The sequence below is a fragment of the Sus scrofa genome, chromosome 14 (genome assembly GCF_054392235.1).
Source record: "Sus scrofa isolate SSC_HxYL_T2T_F1_AM1 chromosome 14, Sscrofa_HxYL_maternal_Yorkshire_Landrace_v2.0, whole genome shotgun sequence".
Taxonomy (NCBI): domain Eukaryota; kingdom Metazoa; phylum Chordata; class Mammalia; order Artiodactyla; family Suidae; genus Sus; species Sus scrofa.
In genome coordinates, this window is record NC_139396.1 from 78,947,190 (window position 1) to 78,973,051 (window position 25,862).

Sequence of the window (25,862 nt, forward strand, 5' to 3'; positions counted from 1 at the left end):
ACATCCCAAATATCCATCAGCTGATGAACAAATACAGAAAACTTGGTGTTTCTGCAGAAGGGAATAATTTTCAGCCATAAAAAAGGAATAAAGCACTGATATATGCTATAACAGTGCTGAGCCTAAAAACATACTCAGTAAAAGTTACATCCTGTATGATCCATGTATATGAGACTTCCAGAATAGGCAACTTTACAGAGTCAGGAAGTAGTTTAGTGGCTCCTAGGGGGTGGGGTGTGGGGAGGATTAGGGGGTGAAGACTGATGGGTAAGAAGTTTCTTCCTAGGGTGATAAAAATGTTCTAAAATTAATCATGGTGATGGTTGCATGACTATATGTGAATATGCTAAGAAACACTGAATGGCACACTTTAGGTGAATTGTGGGGTTTGTGAGTTACATCTCAATAAAACCATTATTTAAAAAACTTCTTAAAACCTGAAACATGCTTCCTAAAATTTAATATAAAAGTTTATTCTGAACTGTGGTCACACATATCTACTGGTATCTATTATTAAATTGGGAGGTTTTCCACAAAAATATCAATTGTCTTTGGTGTCTGGTGCCATTGCAAGGTGACTTTGAAAATTATTGCTATTGTTCCATTTTTGGGACTGATTTTTCTTAAGCAAATATGTACCAAAAATACTGTTATAAAAAACAACCAAAAAAAATTGGCTTTTTTTTTTTTTTTTTATTTTGACAGGCACATGGCATGCAGAAGTTCCCAGGTTAGGGATTGAACCTGCACCAGAGCAGCAACCTGAGCTGCTGCAATGAAAATGCCAGATCCTTAATCTGCTGCACCACAAGGGAACTCCTTGGCCAGGTTTTAAAAATGACTACATACAGTCTTCCAGACCAAATGCTCAATACATCCACATGCATGCCTAGGCCTTCGACATTCTGAAGTGTTTGTCCTCAGAGCCCATTACAGCAGTGAAGATGTTTATCATCTGCACCTAGCGATTTCAGCTCCTGCCTGTGACATAGGCCTGGCTCTATCTTCCTGGCATGGTTGGTGGGGGAAGACGGAGTGGGACAGAGTGGAACACAGTCAGAATTGCCCACTGACCCGCCCGTTCCTTGGCTGGACGAGGCTGCCCATGTGACTCTTTCAGCTCTGCCCCTCAGCAAAGTACAAGCTGCCCATATCATGGGTGTCAAGGGTGCTTACGATGGCCAAAATGCAAGACCTAAGTCCAGGAATGCCAAGGGCTACAGCAGATTTCCCGCAAAACCTCTCTTGTCAGCATTTATTCAAGACCTAATTTAGCCCTTTTCTATGTATGTTTTTCCCTAAATGCCAAAATAAGGAAAACAAGGCAAAAACAGGGACCCATTCTCCCTCTTCTACACTGCGTGACATAATCACTTCTTTTTCTTTCTAGGAAATCTGAATGTCTCCCCCTTCTCAAAGGTTCCTAGAACTGCCAATCAACCTATGCAGCAGGACTCATGCCTTCTTACTTTCTTTTTGCCTTTTTTTCTTTTTTTTTTAAGGGCTGTGCCTGAGGTATAGGGAAGTTTCTATGCAAGGGGTCGAATTGGAGCTGCAGCGGCCCTAGAATAGGCAAAAGGATGACAAAAAAAAAAAAAAAAAAAGGAAGAAGAGGTGAAACACTGTCTCTTGCAAGCTGGCATGAGCCAGCTTCAGCATACCAGCATATATTTAAGGACACATGAATGATAACACAATTTTACGCCATGCAGTTCAGCGATTACAGCACCACAATCTGAGTACGTATCAGTAAAGGGGCTGGTGAATCAACTAAAAGATACTTCCTCCCTCTTAACTGCCTGTTGTCGTCCTCAGATTCTGCTGCCCAAACCACCCCAGTCATTCATCAGTTGTTAACCACCTGGGCTGGCTGACTGCCATGGTCCAGACAGGTTAAGCCCAGTTCTTTGACACCTATTTTGACACCTATTTTGAAACCGTAGCTTCAATGATCTTACTTTCTGATGTGGCTTTTCTGATGATTCTCCTGAAAATGTTTTAACCTGTCTTGTCTCTTTCTCTGTCTCCACTCTCATTCATTTTCCTTTCTTTCTTTCTTCCTTTCTTCCTTCCTTCCTTCCTTCCTTTCTTTTTTTGCTTTTTAGGGTTGCACCTGAAGCATATGAAGTTCCCAGGCTAGGGATCAAATTGGTGCTATAGCTGCTAGCCTACATCACAGCCACAGCAATGCAAGATCCAAGCCATGTCTGTGACCTACATCATGGCTCATGGCAATGCAGTATCCTTAACCCTCTGAGCCAGGCTAGGGGTCAAACTGGCAACCTCATGGATACTAGTCACTTTCGTTTCTGCTGAGCCACTATGGGAACTCCTCATTCATTTTCCAACGCCCCCTGGCTGACACCACTGCTGTTTCTTAAACTGATCACTAAGCATTAAGTCCTAGCCTCTCTTGGCCACTGGCTGCCACCAGAGGGGTCTTTTGGAAATGGTAGCCCTCCAGCCCCAGCTGATCCATCTTGGCCATCACCTACCAGCCTCCTCCCTTCAGAGAGGCCCATCTTCCCTTCCCACCTTTGTCTCTGTCTGAAACGTCCTTTGCTTCTTATCTCTTGCTTGCTTCCTGTCTTTTGCTTTTCCTTTGATCTCAGCAGTGTCACTTCTATCAGGATGCCTCTGCTGGCCCTCAGCCCTCTGGTCTGTGTCTTGTACACACGCATGGTGGTTGGTCCCTTCCTGCAGCATCCCTCATCCTTTCTCCAGACTGGCAGCTGTGCATGGATCACTGAGCTGCGGGTCTTCCTGTGAGTGAGCTCCAGCAGGACAGGGATCTGCTCTCTGGCCTCATCTCTAGGGCCTGGATGATGTGGGGCACGTTGGCTTGAGGATGGGGGCAGGGCATTGAGAAAAGGAGGGAGAAAAGACTCTGAACTTGTCCACTGAACCAACTGCTCCCCATCATCTACAGCAGGAGTTTGCAACTCTGGCTGCCCAGTGGATAAACTGCAAATATGTAGCTGAGGCTCCCACTTCAGACCAACCAAACAATCTCCAGACGGGGGCAACCTAGGCATGCTTGCGCATCTGCATTCCTCAAGAACATCCCAGGTGACTTTGCTGCAGGATGAGCGCGGAGCATCACTCACCTAGAGGATACACCCACACCTTATCTTCCACAGACTCCTCCGTGTTCACCTCTCACGTCCCTGTCTTCTAGAACCAGCAGTCTGACTTTGCAGATGCCCTCCTTCCACCTCTACCTCCCTCTGGATGGGAAAGTCCTTTTGAAGGCCCAGATCAGATGCTCCTATCTCTGAGAAGGCTTTCCTGATGCTTCCAGGCAGAGCTGCGCTCGTATCTGATTCCAGAGACACTGTGTACCCGCAGACCCAGAGTGGTATGTGCGGTTCCCAAAGTGTGTTCCTTGGAACACTAGCTACTAAAGGTGGGGGCTACAGGAGCTGGGAAGTGCCGCACAGTACATACCTCCCACCCTTGTAGATCCACAATATACATTAGCTTAGTAAAGGCTCTGAGAACTGAGAAGACCTGCAATAAAAAGAACACCAAACACAAGGGCATACTGTATAGCACAGGGAAATCTACTCAATACTCTGTGATGGCCTATATGGGAAAAGAATCTGAAAAAAAAATGGAGATATATATCTAAAAATATAAATGATTGACTCTGCTATACACCTGAAACTAACACAACACTGTAAGCCAACCACAGGCCAATAAAATTTTTTAAAAACACACAAAACAAAAACCCACCGAAATGGACTGACTTGTGGTCTCTTAAACTTAATTTGATTACAGACCCATTTTCCCAGCATTTAGGAATACTCTGCAGGGATTGCTGTAATTATTTGTTTAAATATATTCTCTTTGGGACCAGTCTCTGAGCTCCTGGAGGTCAGGGATCATGACTATGGAGCTTTCCATTTTTGCTACCTGGCAAACTTTGAGCATAGCATGCATTTCTTGAATAAACTGCTGAGTAGTTACTTTGTTTCCTCTTGTGACTTTTCTCTGGAAACTTCAACTATCCGGATTTCTGGCATTTGCTCCCAAGAGGGAAGCCAAGCTTCTGCTCCATTCCTTCGAAGATCACAACTCCATGGCAATTTACATACTGGAGCATATTCTTGCTTGCAGCATCTGACTCTCACGAATGTTTTATTGTCTCATCCATCACAGTTTACCAGGAACAGTTTCATCTTTTTTTTTTTTTTTTGGTTTCCCCATGGCATGTGGAAGTTCCTGGGCTAGGGATTGACTCCGAGCTGCAGCTGTGACCTTGGCCACAGCAATGGCAGCATTGGATACTTTAACCCACTGCACTGGGCCAGGGATCAAACCCACACCAGTGAGCTGAGCCGCTGCAGACACAACACCAGATCCTTAACCCACTGCACCACAGTGGCAACTCCAATCTTATCTTTTAAAATAAATACATGTACTCTCTTTTAGCAGCAGATACACTAAAATTGGAAAGATACAGAGGAGATTAGTATGGCCCCTGCATAAGAATGACACTCAAATTTGTGAAGTGTTCCATATTTTTTTTCACTTTGCTGTATGTATATACAAAACTAATACAACATTGTAAGTCAACTATACACCAAAAATTTTTTTAAAAAGAGAATGTCATGAAATCAAGAGTAAAGTTATTTGTTTCAAATCTTTTTTTATGGCATCTCATTTATCCCTTTGTAATAGCATGTAATAAATTTGATTACAATTTATTTGTTTTTCTCTCTATGATACTAGACTGAGCGTTCTCAGAAATTGGGAACCATGTTTCATATATTTCTATTCTCAATGCCCAACATATCATGTGAAAAACAGACACTTAATAGATAATGTATTAACTCAAATACTTGTTAGTTTAATTTTATTGATTAAAATAATCAACTCTGGTTAAAATAAACAAACAAAAAAAACACTGGAGTTCCCTTTGTGGCTCAGTGGTTAACGAACCCGACTAGGATCCATGAGGTTGTGGGTTCGATCCTGGCCTCGCTCAGTGGGCTAAGGATCCGGCGTTGCCACCAACTGTGGTGTAGGTCACAGACGAGGCTCAGATCTGGCATTGCTGTGGCTGTGGTGTAGGCTGGCAGCTGCAGCTCCAATTTGACCCCTAGCCTGGGAACCTCCATATGCCATGGGTGCGGCCCTAAAAAGCAAAAAGAAAAAAAAAAAAAAAGAAATACACATCCAGGTAATAAACAGGAAAATGAGCAAAATGCTTTCACAAGAACTAATTTCTTCCTAGAGCAAAAGGTATTCATCAATACATGAGAACACCTCTTGGTGGCTGTTGAAGACACGTCTATTCTTTTTCCTCTGAAATCGCTCAGGTGTGTCAGAGTTGATACTCACTAGGTTAACCATCTACTAAAAACCTTTCCAGGGTCTCTGGGGTGTGAGCTGCTTTCCTTGTGTTCACACAGCTTCCTGTGTTGACATTAACAGCTTGTCACAGGTGACAGGAAGACCCGGAGGGCATTTCTAGCAGCTCCGTGTTGATAATGATCACAGTTTGTACAGGACATCAGAGGAATAAGTCTGTTTACTCTTGTGAAGAATAAAAAATGCAGGAGTTGTTCAGCTGCCTCTGTTTTTGTGCTTGGTCTCTTCCATGACAACAAATGTATTATTGCTGCAAACACGCTCACATTACAACCTGATGCTGGTTCTTTGAAAAACTGTTCCCTTGAACCAATGATTTTGAGCAAAGGTCAATGAAGATTCTGAAGGATGCCTGCAAGGGTCTTGTGTTCAAGGGCTGTGGTGCTCTCTAGGGGGGCACATGTGGCCTGATTTCACAGCCCCGGGTCTGCTGAGCTGTCACCCTCTGCCCTGGGGCTCTCCAGGAGTGTGAAAACGCCCTCCATTTCTCCCTGAGCCCACCTGCTGAGACCCACACCAGGCAGTAAGCCATTCCCTCACTTGGTCCTTGATTCAATACATGTGCTACACCAGGCACTGTGCTGACGGTTGGGATGGACAAGACCCTGTCTTCGAATGAACCCTTGCCAAGCTCCTCTGAGTCCACTTCTCCATCGGTTTGGGAAGACTGGAACACACACTAACGTGCATTCATACAGACGTAACAGCTCAAGGCACAGCCCTGGCGAGATCCCTGTCTGAGAAAATTCCCAGCTGTCAAAAGAACTTACTGTTTGCTCCAGCCAACACCTGAGCATACACCCTCCTCCCCCATCTCTGTGGGGGGAGAGAGTCAGATTTCAATAAACACCAAGTGGGTTTCTTACGCATCACCCCTTTCCTGCATTTTGTAACTCACTTCCTTGCCTCCTCCAACCCTCAGCTGGCTGACCAGGTCATAAAAAGAAGTGCTGGTCAGTTTAAAGTTGCTTAATCGTGACAGCCAGACCCAGGGCTTGGTCAATCATGTCCAGGGACCACTCTGGCCACCATAGGGAGCCGGTTGCCTGCTTGATGGATGGAAGCTTCAGAGCTTCCGTGAGCATCGGCCTTTGGGGCAGCTGAGTGCATCTTGTGACCCTGCCCTGGGGCTTCTTTTCATCTCTGTCAATGGAGAAAACAGTGTCGCACAGTCCCCAACCTAGTTACTCAGTACATAAAATAGGAGGCTTTGTTCAAAATTCTCTTTTTCCAGACAGTGGAAATGGAAACCAGCAGGGCACCATGAGCGGCACAAAAGCCAGGAGAGGGATAAAAGAATCAGCGAAAGTGCAAAGGGGCATATGATCAAATCACACCCATCAGCAAGGACCTGGAAATTGGCAGGCAGAGGTTAACGACACCCAAATGATGGGCATCTTTTTTTTTTTTTTGGTCTTTTTGCCATTTCTTGGGCCACTCCTGTGGCATATGGAGGTTTCCAAATTGGAGCTGAAGACACTGGCCTACGACAGAGCCACAGCAATGCAGGATCTGAGTTGCATCTACAACCTACACCACGACTCACGGCAACGCCGGATCCTTAACCCACTGAGCAAGGCTAGGGATCGAACCCACAACATCATGGTTCCTAGTTGGATTCGTTAACCACTGAGCCACGACAGGAACTCCTGGCATCTTTGGAATCAACAGCTCGGGTGCACATCTGAGGGTTCCTTAAGTATCTCTTCCGAAGCCCCAGACAGAACTCCTGGGGGTTCTGCAGAGCAGGTGGGCTTTTCACAGTGGGAGCTCGCTGGGCCTCTAGGACACAATCCCTTCTGCGACCTCCTCCCCCAGGCAGGCCACACACACCTGCCAAGCCGAGGGCACGTTCCAGCCAATGGTCCCACCTCAGGGGATGTCCTCATGTCTCAGGTACAATGTAAGCTACTAACTAACTGAATAATATACAGACCCTTGAGAATGGCCTCATTCATTTATTTAGTTGGTTTTAAATTTATTTTATTGAAGTAGAGTTGATCCACAATGTTGTGTTAATTTCTACTGCACAACAAAGTGATTCAGTTATACATACATACATTCTTTTTCATATTCTTTTCCATGACAGTTTATCATGGAATTATATTCAGGATATTGAATATAGTTCCCTAGGGTCTATAGTAGGACCTTGTTTACCCATTCTATATGGATTTACTCACCCCAAATTCCCAATCCATCCTTCCCCAACCCCCTCCCCTTTGGCAACCACAAATCTGTCCTCTATATCTGTGAGTCTGTTTCTGTTTTGTAAATGGGTTCATGTGTATAATTTTTTTTAGATTCTACATATAAGTGACATCATATGGTATTTGTCTTTGTCTGACTTCACTTGAGTATGAGATTCTCTAGGTCCACTCATGTTGCTGCAAATGGCATTATCTCATGCTTTTTCATGGCTGAGTAGTATTCCATTATATACATGTACCACACCCTCTTTATAATGGCCTCATTTCTTTTTTTGTTTGTTTGCTTTTTTTTTTTTTAAGGGCCGAAACTATGGCATATGGAAGTTCTCAGGCTAGGGGTCGAATAAGAGCTATAGCTGCCAGCCTCTACCACAGCCATAGCAACATGGAATCCAAGCAGCATCAGTGACCTACACCATAGCTCATGGCAATGCCGAAGCCTCAATCCACAGAGTGAGGCCAGGGATTGAACCCACATTCTCATGGATACTAGTCTGATTCATTTCCACTACGCCACAATGGGAACTCCCTAGAATGGCCTTATTTAAAGTTACACAATGAAATGCATTTGCTAGGTCCCCAAATTTTCATTTTGCCTTAGGGTTGTCTCTCTCTGTTCTTTGAAGTGAAGATGCATGGAATCCGGGACACATCTGGGCTCCTTTCCCACTTCCAGTGATGGTTTTGTCCCCTGAACTGCCCACCCTCGCCTATTTGCTCAAATCCTACCCAAGGTTCCAGAACCAGCTTCAGATCCTCAGAATGCCTTTCCTGACACTGGAGCCTGGAGAGCTCCTCCTTCTTCTGTACTTATTTGTCAAATGATGGTGCCTGTGTCTTGTGGTCACATGATGACACAGCTTGCCTCCTGTGGCTTTTCTGGTCTTCTGAGGCTCAGACTGTGTTATGCTCATCTTGGTTCTCCAGACAAGGCTTCTCAGACTTCATGTGTCAGACCAGCCTCTGGAGAGCTTGTCAAAATGCAGATTTTGATTCAGCAGGTGTCTCAGAAGGGTCCTGAGATGCTGCATTTCTAGTTTTTTTTCTTTTTTTGGGGGGGGGTCCACACCCACGGCATACAGATGTTCCCAGGCCAGGGATCAAACCCAGGCCCCTACAGTGACCCAAACCACAGGATCCTTAGCCCACTAATGCCATAGGAAAACTCCCTGCATTTCTAATAAGCCCCCAGATCTCAAAGCTGTTTGTCCACAAAGACCAGACTCTGAGGGCTGACTGTCATCTTTGAGGCAGTGCCTGAAAAGATCGTTATCTGTCATGTGCCATTGTCCTAATTCTTCACCTGGCCAAGGAGTTGTATTGTGCGTCCCTCTGAAGAACAGATGAGCACAGGTCCAGGTGTGGGGACATCCAGGGACAGGATGGGCCTCAGGGGCCTCTGGTCCCATCACTCCAGCCTGCAGACCCCATGAAGGGCCTCCCTCTATCTGCCAAACAATAGGCAATGGGCACTATGTGATGCCTCGATGAAAAAAAGACAAAATGCTGGGCTTTACAGGCTCCACAGATTTCTTGCCCATTAAAGATTCATTTCTGTTTGTTTTCTCCAACAGTGCTAAAAACCAGAGCCATAAGTCAGAGATCCTGTGCAAACACAAGCAACGCTCTATCACAGAAGCCACTGTGTTGTATAGCCTTTACAAAGCATGTAAGAGGGTTTGAACACGCAAAACATCAGTCTTACATGGAGGAAGGATGTTTTGCGATGAGACAGTACTTATTCAATAAGAGCCTGTTTTCCACTGATAGTAGAATACATACATAAACTGAACAGCAGCAATAAAAATGACCACGGTGGTTCAGAAATGACCCGGTGATCCGTACATTTAGTTGCTACAACCAAGTTCCCTGATGGTAGAGAACAAATTACCAAACTGGGTGCCCTTAAAAACAGCTAGTATATTTTCACATAACCTAACGCCTAGGCTAGAAAGTAACCAATACCGATTCGAACTGAACACCCGCTTTTTGTTGGAGCTGCTATCTCTTGTCGTATATCAATGAAAGTAGGCTAACAGAAAAATCCAAAGAATAAACTGTAAACTGCTTTGCTTGTGCCCCGCGCAGAGTAGGTGTTCCATGATGGAGTGTTGCTAAGCAACGGATGAGCCAATGGATGGAGGGGAGACCAGCAAGGCACTCTCTCAACTTTGTGAGTGAACAATGCAATGTTCTGGATTTAAATTAGAAGGTTATTTTTTTGGCTGGGGAGTTCCTGGGCCAGGGATTGAACCTGTGCTACGGAAGTGGCCCAAAGTGCAGCAGTGACGACATCAGATCCTTAACCTGCTGAGCCATCAGGGACCACTTTAACCACCTCCTTTTAAAAAGGTGTGTGTGTCGGGGGTGGTCAGAGAAAGACCCACAGTGGTGAAGTGATCATCTGTGGTCACACATAGAACCAACAGAGGTACCGAAAATACAGACTCTCATTTCCATACCACATGCTCTCTTTCCTCACCTCCATCTTCTAGAGGTTGACTGGATTTTAAAATATTATATGGAAATCAGGAGTTCCTGTCATGGCGCAGCAGAAACGAATCCGAGTAGGAACCATGAAGTTGCAGGTTTGATCCCTGGCCTCGCTCAGTGGGTTAAGGATCTGGTGTTGCTGTGAGCTGTGGTGTAGGTCTCAGACCTGTCTTGGATCTTGTGTGGCTGCGGCTGTGGTGTAGGCTGGCAGCTGTAGCTCTGATTTGACCCCCAGCCTGGGAACCTCCATATGCTGCGGGTGTGGCCCTAAAAAGACAAAAGACAAAACAAACAAACAAACAAAAAAAAACTTATAGGGAAATCAAATCCAAAGACAATTCTTGGCTAGAGCTGCATCTATACTACTGCTGAAATGCTGAAATTTCCTTTTGCAGTTTAATCTCAGTGACAAGCCAAGGTCATGGAGCTTAGGAAGAAAAGAGACCCAGGGGAAGAAATGTTTTATCTTTTGCTCCTTCTGAGGAAGCATTTCTGAACTCCAGCACTGAAGTCCGAGACTTCAGCAATCAGATAACCAGCATGCCTCACACTGCTCCTGCCCCTCACCCCTCTTTATTCTCTTCTTTAATTGGACCTGAATTGTAAAGTTATTTTTAACATAATTGGTAAAAACTGAAGAGAATGAATGCCATGTCCCTGGGCTCAGAAAAACTTATGTTCCCCTGGATAGGCTTCAAGTCAGTGCTGATAAGCAAGATGGATATGAGTGAAGGAATTACCGAACATTTGAGTTAAGCCTGTCTATCCCAAGAATAAAAGTTTGTTTTTTAAAACAATATCCTTTTATTTGGCCTTCACTTTAAGATGCTTTCAAGCTCCCATCTGTCAGCTTCACTGAGGGGAGTCAAGAACATGGACCTTCAAGCATGGGACATACATGCTTCAACAGACAGATGGCCAAAAAGCACAGGAAAAGATGCTCAACATCACTAATTATCAGAGAAACGCAAGTCAAAACTACAGTGAGGTATCACCTCATACCAGTCGGAATGGCCATCATCAAAAAGTCTACAGACATTAAGTGCCAGCAAGGGTGTGGAGAAAAGGGAGCCCTCTTACACTGATGGTGAGAATGTAAATTGGTACAACTACAAGGGAGAACAGTGTGGAGATTTCTTTAAAAATTAAATATAATAGTACTACATGATCCAGTAATCCCACTCCTGGGCATCTATCTGGAGAAAACCACAATACAAAAAGATTCATGCACCCCAATGTTCATTGCAGCACTATTTACAATAGCCAAGACATGGAAGCAACCTAAATGTCCATCGACAGAGGAATGGATAAAGAATATGTGGTACAGGAGTTCCCTTGTGGCAAAGATGGCAATGGATCTGGCGTTGTCATTGTAGCTGCTCAGGCTGCTACTACAGCAAGGGTTTGATCCCTAGCCCAGAAACTTCCACATGCCGCAGGCGTGGCCAAAAAAAAAAGAAAAAAAAAAAAGATGTGATACATATATACAAGGTACTAGTCAGCCATAAAAAAGAATGAAATAATGTTATTTGCAGCAACATAGATGGACCTAGAAATTATACTAAGCAAAGTAAGCCACACAGAGAAAAACAAGTATCATAGGAGATAAAAAATTATACAAAAGAATTTATTCAAGGAGTTCCTGTTGTGGCACAGTGGTTAACGAATCCGACTAAGAACCATGAGGTTGGGGGTTCGATTCCTGGCCTTGCTCAGTGGGTTAAGGATCTGGCGTTGCTGTGAGCTATGGTGTAAGTTGCAGACACGGCTCGGATCCTGTGTTGCTGTGGCTCTGGTGTAGGCCGGCAGCTACAGCTCTAATTCGACCCCTAGCCTGGGAACCCAGGAGCAGCCCAAGAAATGGCAAAAAGACAAAAAAAAAAAAAAAAAAATTATTCGCAAGACAGACACAGACTCAAGGATTTTGAAACCAAACTTGTGGTTACCAAAGGGACAACGTGAGGGAGGAGAACTAAACTAGGAGGTTGGGACACACATGCTACTATATACAAAATAGACTAGTAGCAAGGACCTGCATACAGGAAATCTACTCAATACTGTGTAATAACCTATATGGGAAAAGAATCCAGAAAGGAAAGTGTATATACATAAAACTGATTCACTCTGATGTATGTCAGAAACAAAACATTGTAAGTCAACCACACTCCAATAAAATTTTTTAAAAAGAATATGGATGGACCTTCAGCCTAGCTAGAACATGCTCTAATATTCTTCTATTCACAGCCTTTGTTCTACCCTACCTGAGCCTGAGATCATCAGAGCTGAGGCCATTCAGAAGCAGTGGTCTGGTGGGGGGAGGGGGTGGGACCAGGAGTCTCAAGATCCAGGTTCTGACCCTGTCACACAGAGTCACCACACACCTCTCTGGGCATCAGTGTTCATGTCTATTGAAAGGAGATGGTAGTCTACCCAGAATTCTAGAAACCGCAAAACCAGAGCTCAGTTAAAAAAAAAAAAATCAGTGATTGCCTTGGGTTAGTGGGAGGGAAGGATGAACAGGTGGAGGACAGGGGGCTTTGAGGGCAGCGAAACTATTCTGTCTGATAGGATAGTGATGAATACATGTCTCTATCCATTGTCCAAATGTCTAAATAAGACGCCCAACACCAAGAGTGAAACCTAATGTCAACTATGGACTTTGGGCGGCTATAATGTATCAATGTAGATCCAGCAACTGTACCAAATGTACCACTCTAGCAGGGGATGTTGATCATGGGGGAGTCACAGGACATGGGGGAGGCAGGAGTATACCAGAACTTCATGCTTTCTCCATGCTTTTTTTTTTTTTTTTTTTGCTTGATTGTGCTGTGAACCTAAAACTGCTCTAAAAAGTTTATTTAAAAAAAGATGGTAGATCTCCCATCTTAAAGGACTGCTGTGAAGTTCACTGAGAAACAATATGCTGGTTGAAAAGAGCCACATAAACATGTGCAGTATGGCTATAATTAAAAGTCATAATACAATTTGCTGTCCTGATTGCAATTCCCATAAGATTTGATTCTGATGCCTGCAGTCAGTTTCCACTGTGAAGGGGTGTGAGCTGGGTGTTGTCTCTCCCCCTGAGACTTGGTACTTTGTGTGATAAGCAGGACATCCCAAATACAGTAGGACTATCATTATACCCACTGGACACAGCACAGCCAAATGACCACTGTCCTTCAGCACCACCTGTCTTGGGGGACGGTGCTCTTATTACTAAGCTGCTACCACTAATCAAACACATTTGGATTCCTCTTTTGGAACAAGCTCCCAGTATCCTATTTTAGTATTCTCAGGGTATAGACTTTGTTTCTGGAAAGGGATAAGTCTGAGGAATAAAGTGTGCCCCAAATGAGGTGGGGGCTGTAAAGTAACCAGGAACTGATTTTCTGGTTTGGTTGTGAGAAATGAAAGAGAAGCTATAACTGGAAAATCTGTACTATAACTTGCAGGAGAAAAAAATCATACCAAACCAAGAAAAGCCAAAGAAAGCATGGAACATTCCAAGACCCCCCAATTCTTCAAAGACAGAATTCCAGTTACGGAGCCATTCTAGAGTGAGGAAGAGCTTATTTGGAACCCACGGAACAGTAGTTATCAGAATTCAGACAACATGAATTCAACAGACTCTGGAGAGAGTTTTTTTTTTTTTAATTGAGGTATAGTTGACTTACAGTGTTATGCTATTTTCTGTCATAGAGCACAGTGATTCAAATATATTCTTTTTCATATTCTTTTCCATTGCAGTTTATCACAGGATACTGAATATAGTTCCCTGTGCTATACAGTAGTACCTTGTTCATCCATTCTCTATATAATAGTTTGCATCTACTAACCCCAAACTCCCAGTCCACTCCTCTCCCAACCCCCTGCCCCTCTGGCAACCACAAATCTTTCCTCTATTTCTGTTTCACAGAAGAGTTCATTTGCATCATATTTTAGATTCTATATATAAGTGATATCATATAGTATTTGTCTTTCTCCTTTTAGGATGTGTGCATTTTGGCTGCACTCATGGCATATGGAAGTTCCCGGGCCAGGAACTGAACCTGAGTCACAGCAGCAACCTGAGCCACAGCAAGGACAAGGCCAGATCCTTACCCCACTGAGCCACCAGGGAACTCTTAAGGTGGGTTTTAAGAGTGAAAAATAATTGTTTTCCTTCTCTTAAATATGGTGAGAGAAGAAAATAGTTAATAAAGATTGTTCTTTTTGATCAAAATGATGAGGATTTTTCCAGGGTAGATACTGCAAGAGCTTCCTTGATTAGATGGAAATTTGAATAAGTGGAAGTGAAAGGCATAGAAATGAAAAAGTTTACTGGATAGGGTAACTATGGTGATGATGTCTCCATTTGAGATACAGAAACTGTAGGCCTGTTTCTGAGCCTAAGAAAATTCTGAAATTCATAGGTCTCAAAACACACACACACACACACACACACACACACACACACACACACAACATAAAATCCAAAAAACCCAGGATGGTGAGCCACAGTAAAGCCCACCTCTAAGTCTGCTGGTGGATCAGACAATCAGACCTTTCACTTTGCACTGGGATTTGATTTGTTTTTTATTTCATTTGTTGGACAAGGATCTCAGCCTTCCCTCTCTCATTCCCTACCTGGCATCCTGATCCTGACGGCGAAAACCTTCCCTGTGATCCCTGTGAGAACCTCGCTCCAGGTGGGCAGCACCGAGGCTGTTCCCCCGAATCAGACTGACAGGGACATCTCAGATGACATTTCATACAGACATTTTCCAAGACTGCTCATTCATAGAGGGGATCTTACAGCCTCCTGCTTGTATATATTTGGGGTTTTCTCCAGGGATAGGGTTTCTGCAGGACCTCTGGCTGGGAGGTGTGAGTTTCTGCCTTCCTGGACATGCTCGTGGTGGAGTGGAATCTGTTCTAGCACCTGGTACCTGGCCTCAGGTGGGTTGCTGCTTCTCTGACTCAGATTCCTCGTGTGCAAAGTGGGGACCATAACCACCTCTCTCCTAGAGACACTGGAGCGATTAAATAAGGTGGTGTCTATAAAGTGCTAATTCAAACAACGCCTGGTACAGAGTAGGTGCTCAATAAACAGCAGCTATTATAATCATCATACTTCCCAAATGACTAAAACTACCGGGGTTATCCGCTGATGCAAGATCACTGTCATAAACTCAAAGGAGAGGGTGGGGGGACCTGGAGTGCTGGGCACTCCATCTCCATCAGGTCTTCTTAGAGGTCTTGTATGTTTGCCCTTGGCCTGAGCCGGGGGTGAGGAAGGGCCCCCGGAGCCTCCCTTTATCGGTCCCACATCCTTGTCCGAGACGTGGGGTGAAGCAGCAGAGCTGGTGGCCACATGGAGGCTGCCAGCACAGGGATAAAGCATCCTCCGGTGGCACCATAGCAATAGCAGCCCCGGACCTTCACGCGGTGGCCAGGCTGGACCTGCACTAGGTGAGGATGCTGGGGGCAGAGGCGAGGCGGCAGGGGGCGGGGCCTGGAGGGGGGTGATCCTCTCTGGCTCTGCTGGCCAAGGTGCCCCTGCACCGGTCCTGAAGAGGCCGCTGGTTCTCATCCTCCAGGAAACCCTTTGCTACTTGGTGGGGAGATTCCAGATGGTGGCAGCATCTGTGAGAACAGGCGAGACAGCCCTCAGCATTCACGGGCACCTCGCCCAGTGTCCATGGGAAGAAATCACTCAACACCCATTCTTAGATCTGAGGCATCTGTCAGGAGAAGATGCATCTTGCTTCCGATGGAAAGAGTCCTAATGGCCGAGCGGGTGCCTGTGTAGCTCCTCAGTTCAGGGGCTGTGGTCAGAATGGACCTTGGTCAAAGCAAAATTTATTTAAAATCCCATGTTTTATCCTCAAATCTCCCAAGCATTTTGCATTCTTTTTCTTCTTCTTCTTCCTTTTTTTTTTTTTTTTCATCTTTTGTCTTTTTAGGGCCACACCTGCGGCATATGGAGGTTCCCAGGCTAGGTGTCGAATTGGAGCTGTAGCTGCCGGCCTTTGCCACAGCCACTTCAAATCCAAGCCGCCTCTGTGACCTACACCACAGCTCATGGCAAGGCCAGATCCTTAACCCACTGAGCAAAGTCAGAGATCGAACCTTCAACCTCATGGTTTCTACTCAGATTCGTTTCCACGAACTCCCCTTTCTTCCTTCCTTCCTTTCTCTCTCTCCCCCTTCTCTCCTCCCACTCTCGCTCCCTCCCTCCCTCCTGCCTTCTCTCCCTCTCTCTCTTTCCCTCCCTTTCTCTCCTTGCTATCTTTCCTGGCCGTGCTGGTGGCATGCTGAAGTTTTGGAGCCAGGAATCGAACCCACCTCAGCAGTAACCAGAATTACAGCAGTGACATCAGATCCTTAGCCTACTGAGCCCCTGAGGAACTCTGCCATTTTCTTCGTCCTCACTCACAAGCTTTCAAGTGGGAAGTGAAAGGTCACTGTTTCTCTCTCAGCCCCTCCACTCCTCCGCTAGCTCTTGATGCTGGACAAGGAAGGCCACTCCTTGGGAAGCTAGATATCAGAACCCTTAGCTAATGGGACACAGACATGACAAAAGCATGAGGGAATAATTGCTCGAGGAAAATGGAGGAAGTCCTGAATCTAGTGAACAGTAATGAACTGAGGAGTTAACTATGGGCAGGTAAGAGGTTACCATTGGATGGAAGGGCACATGGGACCACTTCATACCATTTTCACAACATCTATGAGTCTAGATGATTTCAAAATTAATAGTTAAAAAACGATAGGTGTGTTCTTGGAGCTGTAACACTGACTGCGCTGCGAGACATCCTGACAGTTCCGCTCAGGAGCTAGCTCGAAGGGCAGGTGGGCATCTGAAAGTCGAGAAGGTAGCACAGGGCTAGTGTGGAGGCTGGAGGTCAGGAAAGGTTAGGACGCAGAAGTCCACGCAGGCAACTGTCAGATGCAAACCTGGACATTCCTGATCACTCTGCAGTGGGGAGGGAGGGTCATAGGTCAGGGGATGCTCAGGCCTTTCTCATGGGCCAGAGCTGGCGGCCAGCTTTGCAGGGAACGGTGCCTACTGTCCTTTTGTCCAAATGGGATGAAATGACAACAGGTTTGGCTTGGGTTTGCTCAGAAAGAAACAGACCGAGCAGGAGCTCTGTGTCACTTTGTCCTCTGGCTTGGCAGGGCTGTTTGCTCTGCAGATGAGAGGTCAGTGCCAAGAGATTTCCCACAGAGCAAACAGGGTTGGAGACCAGGTGGAGGAGCCCAAGGAGGGGGACCCAGCATCTACCCAGCCGATGCCCATGGGTGGTGGGCATGGACCACTCTCATCCTGGGGACCTCAGACTCCCCACACCCCCCATGCTCACCTCTCCCATGCCTTCCCCATACCAACATCTGAGATTCCTGCAAACCTGACCCACGGTTGGGGTCCAATGGTGTCCCCCTCAAAGAGATGTCGATGTCCCAACCCTGGGCACCTCAACCTGGGACTTGGTTTAGAAATAAAGTGGCTGTAAGAGGCAGTTAGTTGAGATGGGATCATGCTGTGGTCAGGAGGCCCCTAATCCAATATGATTGACATCTTTATAAAAGGAAGAGGAGAGACGCAGAGACATACCCACGAGGAAGTGAAGATGGAGTGAAAGACCAGAGTATCACGGCCACAGGTCAAGGATCTCCTGGAGTCAATGAAAGCTGGAAGAGGCATGGGAGGACCCTTCCCTACAGACTCTGAAGAGACCTGGCCCTGACAACACCTGGAATTCTGTCTTAGGCCCTCAGGAATTGTGAGAGGAGTTCCCTGGTCGCCTCATGGTTAGGGATCCAGTGTGGTCACTATTGTGGTGCAGGTTCGATCCCTGGCCCAGGAACTTCTGAGTGTGGGCATGGCCAAATTATAAAAAGAAAGAAAGGAGAGTTCCCATTGAGGAGCAGTGGGTTATAAGCCCGACTAGTATCCATGAGGATGAGGGTTTGCTCCCTAGCCTCACTCAGTGGGTTAAGGATCTGGCACTGCCATGGCTGTGGTGTAGGCCAGCAGCTGTGGCTCTGACTTGACCCCTAGCCTGGGAATTTACATATGCACAGGTTCAGCCCTAAAAAAAAAAAAAAGAAAAAGAAAAAGAAGAGAAAGGATTAAAAAAAAAACCAAAAAGAATTGTGAGAGAAAATTTTTCTATTGTTTGAGCCACCAAGTTTGTGGTGCTTGTCTCAACAGTCCTAGGAAGTGACTCTGTCCCTGTTTTGTAGTTTAGAAATGAAAGTGGGCATAAGGGCAGTTGAGCGTTTTGAGCCTGTGCTTCTCAGACTAAGATTGGCCAACTGCCAACATCAAAATCACCTAGAGACTGTATTCTGAATGCAGACTCCTGGGGCCAGCCCTGCTGCACGAATCAGAATCCTTGGAGTGCCCATCATGGCACATGGAAGCGAATCCGACTAGTAACCATGAGGTTGTGGGTTTGATCTCTGGCCTCGCTCAGTGGGTTAAGGATCTGGCATGGCTGTGAGCTGTGGTGTAGGTCGCAGACGGAGCTGGGGTCCTGGGTTGCTGTGGCTGTGGTGAAGGCTGGCGGCTGCAGCTCCGATTGGACCTCTAGCCTGGGAACCTTCATATGCCTCGGGTGTAGCCCTAAAAAGACAGGGGAAAAAAAAAAAAAAAAAGGAATCCATGAGGGTGAAGCCCTGGAACAGACATGCATTACAGGATTTCCAGGTGATTTTTATCTACATCATAGGCTGAGAAGGACTGCTGTGCCCAGAGCCCCCCGAGACCAATAAGCAGAAACTCTGAGGCTGGGGAGAGGACATTACTTGTTTTCAGAGCCCCTGCCATGCAGCCACATCAGGGAGGCATGCGTTGGAGTCCTTGGGGGGGCTGGCTATGACTGAGACTCCTAAGCTTCACCCCCGGGGGCTTCTGACTTGGGATATTTGGAGGGAGGCCTGGGAACAGCTGTTTCTAACAAGCTCCTGGGAGATGCTGATGCTGCGGGTTCCCGGCCTTCCCTTTGAGAACCACTTAGCAGAATAAGGCTCGTAGCTATGAGACACTTAACTTATTTATATTATCTCAGGGTGGCTGGAAACATCTCTGAAGTCAGCTAAGCATGCATTTGCAAATTAAATTTCTTAATTGTACTCTTGGCTTGACCCAACAGGGACTGGTTTGACCTGCCAAGATCTGGAGATGGTGGCTGTCCTCGTGGCAGGCCACGTCAAAGTGACTAGGGGAAGGGGTGGGGGAATGCAATGATGCTTCATTGCAATTGCAGGTACTTGCTGTAATGCGCTGCCTTGAACACTCCCCAGATGCTTTGGCAGCTTCTGGTCTCTGTGTGCTGTGGGCCCCCCACCTACAGAGCTGGACATCACAGGGCTGCAGCGAGATAGTGGGGGACACCATGGGAGCTGGAGCTTTGGCCTCTATGCCCAGGGAGGGGTGGATGCCCAGGGAAGGGTGGACACCCATGCAAGGCCCGCTATCCACTCGGGGCTGGACTTGAGTTGGACTGGGCGCTCTACACCTTGAGGTCTGTCTGCCAGTCTGTGGCCTCATCATCACGGAGTCCCTCTGAGACCACTGGCCTAAATGCTGCACTGCAGTGGCTGAAGTCTCCCTTCTGTGCTGGTCCCTGGGCTTCCACTCCTACTCAGAAGGCAATAGGGTGAGGGAGAAATGGCTTTGTTTTGGCATCAGTTAGCTCGAGCTTGAGCCCAAGCAACTTCCTTTCCCAGGCAGTGACAGAACCTCTGGGAGCCTCAGGGTCCCCCCTCTGTAAAAGGAGCAGGCCACCTGCTTCATAAAGCGCTGGTGAGAATGAGATGGGATGGGAACGAGTCCCAGTGCAGGGCCTGACATACAGGTGCTTAACATCTACCTGGTCTTTTTTTTTTTTTTTTTTCTTTAATGGGAGCTCCCAGGTGTGGCCACACTGGATCCTTTAACCACTATGCCGGGCTGGGGATCTAACCCACACTTCCACAGCAACCCAAGCCACTGAAGTCAGTTTCTTAACCCATTGCACCCCAGCGGGAACTCCTATCTAGTCTTGTTGTTCTGGTTTTTCCACCTGTTTCAGGGTGGGAGGGTGTGTTTATTAGTCAGAGTTCTCCAGAGAAACAGAACCAACAGCACTAGGATATGTGTGTGCGTGTATGTTTATTTGTGTGTGTCTATTTTACGGAACTGGCCCATGGGATTGTATATGCTGGCCAATCCAAAATCTGCAGGCCAGGCCAACAGATGGAGGGCTTAGGGAGGACCTGATGTTACAGTTTGAGTCTAAAGGCAGCCTGGAGGCAGAATTCCCACTTTCTTGGGGGAGGTCAATTTTTTTCTCTTAGGATCTTCAATTGGTTGGATGGGGCCCACTCACATTATGGAGGATCATCTGTTTTTTTCCAACTCTGATTTTAAGACTAATCTCATCTGAAAAGAATCTTCACTGTATGGAGGTTCCTTAAAAAACTAAAATTAGAGTTGGCATATGATCCAGCAATCCCACTCCTGGGCATCTGTCCAGAGAAAACTCTAATTTGAAAAGATACCTGTACCTATGTTCACTGCAGTACTATATACAATAGCCAAGACATGGAAACAACTTAAAGGTGCATCGACAGAGGAATGCATAAAGAAGATGTGGTGTACACACACACACACACACACACACACACACACACACACACACGCAGGAATATTACTCAGCCATAAAAAAGAATGATATAATATCATTTGCAGCAATATAGATGGACCTTGAGATTATCATACTAAGTTAAGAAAGCCAGACAGAGGAAGACAAATACATATGATGCCACATATGCAGAATCTAAACTATGACATGAACTTTTTTTCAAAACAGAAATGGATTCATAGACATAGAAAACAATGTATGGTTACCAAAGACAAAAGGGGGGAGGGATAATTAGGACTTTGGGATTAAAATATGCCCACTAGTATCTATAAAATAGATAAACAACAAAGACCTACCATATAACACAGGAAACTCTATTCAGTATCTTGTAAAAAGCTATCACGGAAAAGAATCTAAAAAAAAAGACTATCTATATGACTATCTAAATGTATATCTATATCTTTCACTGTACACCTGAAACTAACGCAACACTGTAAATCAACTATATTTCAATAAATTTTTTTTTTTTAAAAAAGGACCTTCACAGCAACATCTAGACTAGTGTTTGATGAAATAGCTGTGTACGATGCCTGGCCAAGTGGATGCATATATTAACCATCACAGAAGCAAAGAGAAGTCTGGAGAAGACACATAAAGGCTGATGACCGAAGGTGATGTTCACTCAGGGACAACGTGCTTCACCTTCATTGCTGGGCATTGGGGCATCTGCATACATCTGTTGGACCAGAGGCAGGCAGCCTGACTCTGGAACCCCCATTCAGCAGGCTGGTGGCTGTCTCTCCTAGGTGGGCCTGTGGTTAATGAGGCATCTGGAAACCGGAAGGATGCCCTTGTCCAGGGCATCAGTCTCAGAGAGTCACAGCCAGGACCACTTGGAGCTTCCAGGCAGAGGTCAGTGCCCTTTTGGCTGCCCAAGCTACAGAACCAGAGAATGTCAGAACAGAGAGGACCTGGCGTGGAAACTGAGGCCTGGTGGGGGGGGGGCAAAAGGGATGGCTTTTCCAAGGCGACATCACTAACTGGCTACAGAGGTAGGGTGAGAGCCCAGCCCCGCTGACTGCAGCTCCCACACCAGCTGCAACCGCAGGTGAGATGCCCCCCAGTGGCAGCCATGCCTCCTGGAGGAGGGTCTCTCCTGGGGGACTGTCTACACTGGCGTCCCTACCAGTCAACTGGAATGCTTTCTCCTGGGAACTGGAACATGGGCTGAGACATAGCGACTGGGGGTCTTGGGGCTGGGTTCTTGAAGGTGGTTCCTGTGCCAGGCCATCCATGGCATCCTGCTGAAGGGCATGCATCTCAGTGACCCTGCCCTCCCTTCTCTAGACTGGCTGTCCCATAGTTCTGTGGATTCCGAGAGAGTCCTCACAGAATCTCCTTTATGCTCAAGGCTGGGACAGTCCCAGGTCTCGCTGCTGTGCGTGTGCATGTAGGTGCAGGTGTGGTGCACGCAGCCCCCAACCCTGGGTCGCTGGAGGCAGGTAGGCAGACATGCCCCTCTTCTGTGTGGACCACCCTCAAGCACCTCGGCAGGCAGGGGTGGGGGGTTTGGCCACATATCTGTTCCAGCCTGGAATCATCTGGTCAGAGGAGTCTCCACAGGGTAGGAGTCCCCACAGGCTGAAACCCCAGAGCCCCCACCCCCACCTCTGCAGCCATCCCAGCCTCACCACTCACAAGGAATGGTAAATCACAGCCCTGAACCCTCACTCTGCATTTCCTGGCAGGTAGTCAGCAGCAGAATCACGTGCCAAGAGCCACTAATGGCCACTGTTGTAAATAACGGGGACCCTCTGGCAAGCTGGCCTGTCCTGTCCACTTGGAATGCCACTGTGTGATGGTCAGAATGGCAAAAACACTTCCAGGATGGTCTGAGCCACAGCCTGGCACCTCCATCTCATTCATTACGGGAAATGGGGACACAGGGTTCTGGAGGTTACTGGAGAAGTGACTGCAGCCTGGCTGGGTTGTGTGCAGTGACCAGCGGGTCAGCAGGGATCTGGAGAGACCCCTAGGGAACATCCTGGCCACCACTCATTCTCTGAGAAGCTCTGTGACATGATGTTGCAGCAAATCTTTTTTGTTGTTGTTGTCGCTTTTTCTTTGCTTTTTTTAGGGCCGAACCTGCGGCATATGGAGATTCCCAGGCTAGGGGTCTAATGGGAATTACAGCTGCCAGCCTACGTCACAGCCACAGCAATGCAGGATCCAAGCTGCGTCTTTTTAAAATTTATTTATTTTTTCATTTTTTATTACTCAAATGAATTTATCACATCAGTAGTTGTATAATGATCATAACAATCTGATTTCACAGGATTTCCATCCCACAAGCTGCATCTTTGACACACACCACAGCTCATGGAAATGCTGGATCCTCAACCCACTGAGCGAGGCCAAGGATAGAACCCGCATCCTCATGGATACTACTTGGGCTCACCACCACTGGGCCATGACAGGAACTCCTGCAACAAATCTTAAGATCCATCTGAGAGTCATATTCCAGCCCTGAATGCTGGCACTGTGGCTTCAGCATAGCCCGAGGGCAGTTCAGCCAGCTGCATTGGAGGTTTTGGACTCTGAACAGCTGTGCGGACCAGAGTTCAGCCTGCCATTTGTTTCGGTCAGTACAGTTTGTCAGACACAGCCAACACCTCTTCCTTAAGTATGGTCAACGCTGCTCTAGCCTGAGTTACTGTGACTGAACCACATGGCCTACAAAGCCAGAAATCCTTACTATCTGACCCTTTCCAGAAAAAGCCTGCTGTTCTTGGGACTAGGGGACAAAACAAGGGCTGGGCAGCAAGATAGCTCCCTGCCGGGAACCTTAGGCAAACTGGTCTCACCATTCCCAAACTTTCTCATCTGTATGATGGGGTCACTGACATCCACCTCACCAAGCTGTGTGTTGGAGAGACTAAATGGTGTGATTTCCTGGCATGTGGGGCATATTCAACTTTCATCTTTCTTTCTGCCTGCTATGGAAGGGGGATGGTCAGGGAAACCTGTTTTGCTTGTAAGGTGGTTATTAGTTCATCATGGATGTGAAGAAAACACTCTGAGAAGTGAAATCTGTTTGGTAGCCATAAGACCCTACTACAAGTATTGTGGGGTTTTTTTTGGCTGTGCCCATAGCATGTAGAAGTTCCCAGGCCAGAGATCAAACCTGTGCCACAGTAGCAACCCAAGCCACTACAGTGACAACATCCCATCCTTAACTTACTGTGCTACAAGGTAAATCCCTAAATACTGTTCTTGAGATGAGAAATCAGGAGCCTCCTGTCAAGGTGAATCAAAATAGTTTTATGTCAGTGGATGTGTCATGGAGAAGCCTGCCCAGTCATGGATGTGGACTCAATGTCCCTTTGTAATACTTGCTCACTTGCATCCTCATAGGCTTCCTGGAGGTGGCCTGCCTTCCCATCAGGGTTCCAGCCCTTGCGAGCTGTGGAGCCTTAGGCACTTCCTTTACCTCTCTGAGCCTCAGTTCCTTATTTGAAAAACAGCAATGCCAATCACACTTTTCTCAGAGAAGTGCTATGAGTATATAATGAGATGTCATGACATATAAAGAGCTTAAGACAGGAAGATGTAAAATGTTAGCTATTATTTTCACTGTAATTCTCACTAGAGCAGCAGCAAACAGCTGGCAGAAGGGGAGTGGCTGTACAGGGTCTGAGATGGGGGGAAAGGACAATGAAGAGGATTCAATGGTACATGATTTCCGAGATGGCCCCAGAAATGGGTTCAACCCCTGGGGCAGGAGCTTTCTCTCTATCTCTGGAGGGAGCCCTGAGTGATCCTGGAACACACTAGGGATTCCAGTAAGAGAAGGTAAAAACACCTTTACAATCTTCCCTCCTGTGGTCATGGAATTAGAGTGGGAACCCAGGAAGGTTTTAGGTTTTTGCTGGTTGTCTGGGAATATTCCTTAGCCCCATGAAATGAACACTGAAGAACTGAAATTCAGAAGGGTGCCTCAAGAGGGAGCATCTTCAGCTTTATAAAAAGACCTTAGGGAGAATCATCCTCAAAATGGTGGAGTAGAAGGACTTGAGCTCACCTCCTCTCATGAAAACACCAAAATTACAACTAACTACTGCTGAACAACCAGCAACGTAAATGAGCTGGAAGCTACCAAAAAATGTATCATACAGATGAAGACAAAGAAGGAGCCATGTTAAGATGGTGGTGGGGGGGCACTTTTGGGACGTAAGCAGACCCATGCACAACAGGTGGGTGACCATAGGCTGGAAAATAATTATATCACAGAGGCTCCCCCAGGAGTGACAGTTCTGAGCCCCATGTCATGTTCTTCTGCTGGGGGTCTGGCATTGGGAGGAAGAGCCCCCTAGAGCATTTGTCATTGAAAGCCAGCAAGGCTTGAGAGCAGGAGCTCCACAAGTCTGTGGGAAACAGAGACTCCAGTCTTGGAGGGCGCATCTAGGAGTCCATGTGCAGTGGGTCCCAGGGAAAAGCAGGGACTCCATAAGAATCTGGGTCTATCTGCAGATCTTGGGAAAGCAGGGGTTGGCTGTGTCTCACTGAGGGGGGAGGGTCATTGGAGGTGGAGGTCCTGGTAATAATCAGCATGAGGTCCCCTGGAGGCTGCCATTTTGGACAATCTGGTCCCACCCATTAGGGCCGAGAAGTCTCATGGCAAACAACAAACAAGGTGGGAACACAGCCCCATCCATCAGCAAAGAGGCTGCCTAAAGACCTCCCAAGTATACAGCCACCTCTAATCTTACCCAGTGACAAAACCCCACCCACCAGAGGGACAAGACTCAGCTGCACCTTATATCAGGAAGCCTGCCACAGCTCCTGTATCAACTTCACCTACAAGGAGGCAGACACCAGAAGCAAGAGAGACTAAAATCCTGTAGCCTGCAAAAAGGAGACTACCCAGAAAGCTAGACAAAAATGAAAAAGCAGAGAAATATAAGCCAGATGAAGGAACAAGACAAAACCCTAGAATAGCTAAATGGAGTGAAGATAAGAAACTTACATGAAAAAGACTTGAGTAAAGATAGTAAGGATGATCCAAGATCTCAGAAAAAAGAAAAAAACCTGGAGGCTAAGATCAGTAAATTACAAGAAACATTTAACAAAGAAATAGAAGATTTAAAAAATAAAAAAGCAGAGATAAACAACA

At 46.4% G+C, this 25,862-nt stretch overlaps 1 protein-coding gene and 1 non-coding gene across 4 annotated transcripts in view; one reads left to right on the top strand and one right to left on the bottom strand.

The window, feature by feature from the left end:
- SLC35F3 (solute carrier family 35 member F3) overlaps positions 1–25,862 on the bottom strand; it is a 317,890-nt gene that overhangs the window by 111,651 nt on the left and 180,377 nt on the right. The window lies entirely within an intron of this gene.
- LOC146396804 (U6 spliceosomal RNA) lies at positions 4,426–4,528 on the top strand. Its single transcript, XR_014828629.1, has one exon. It is a non-coding gene; the product is annotated as a U6 spliceosomal RNA (small nuclear RNA).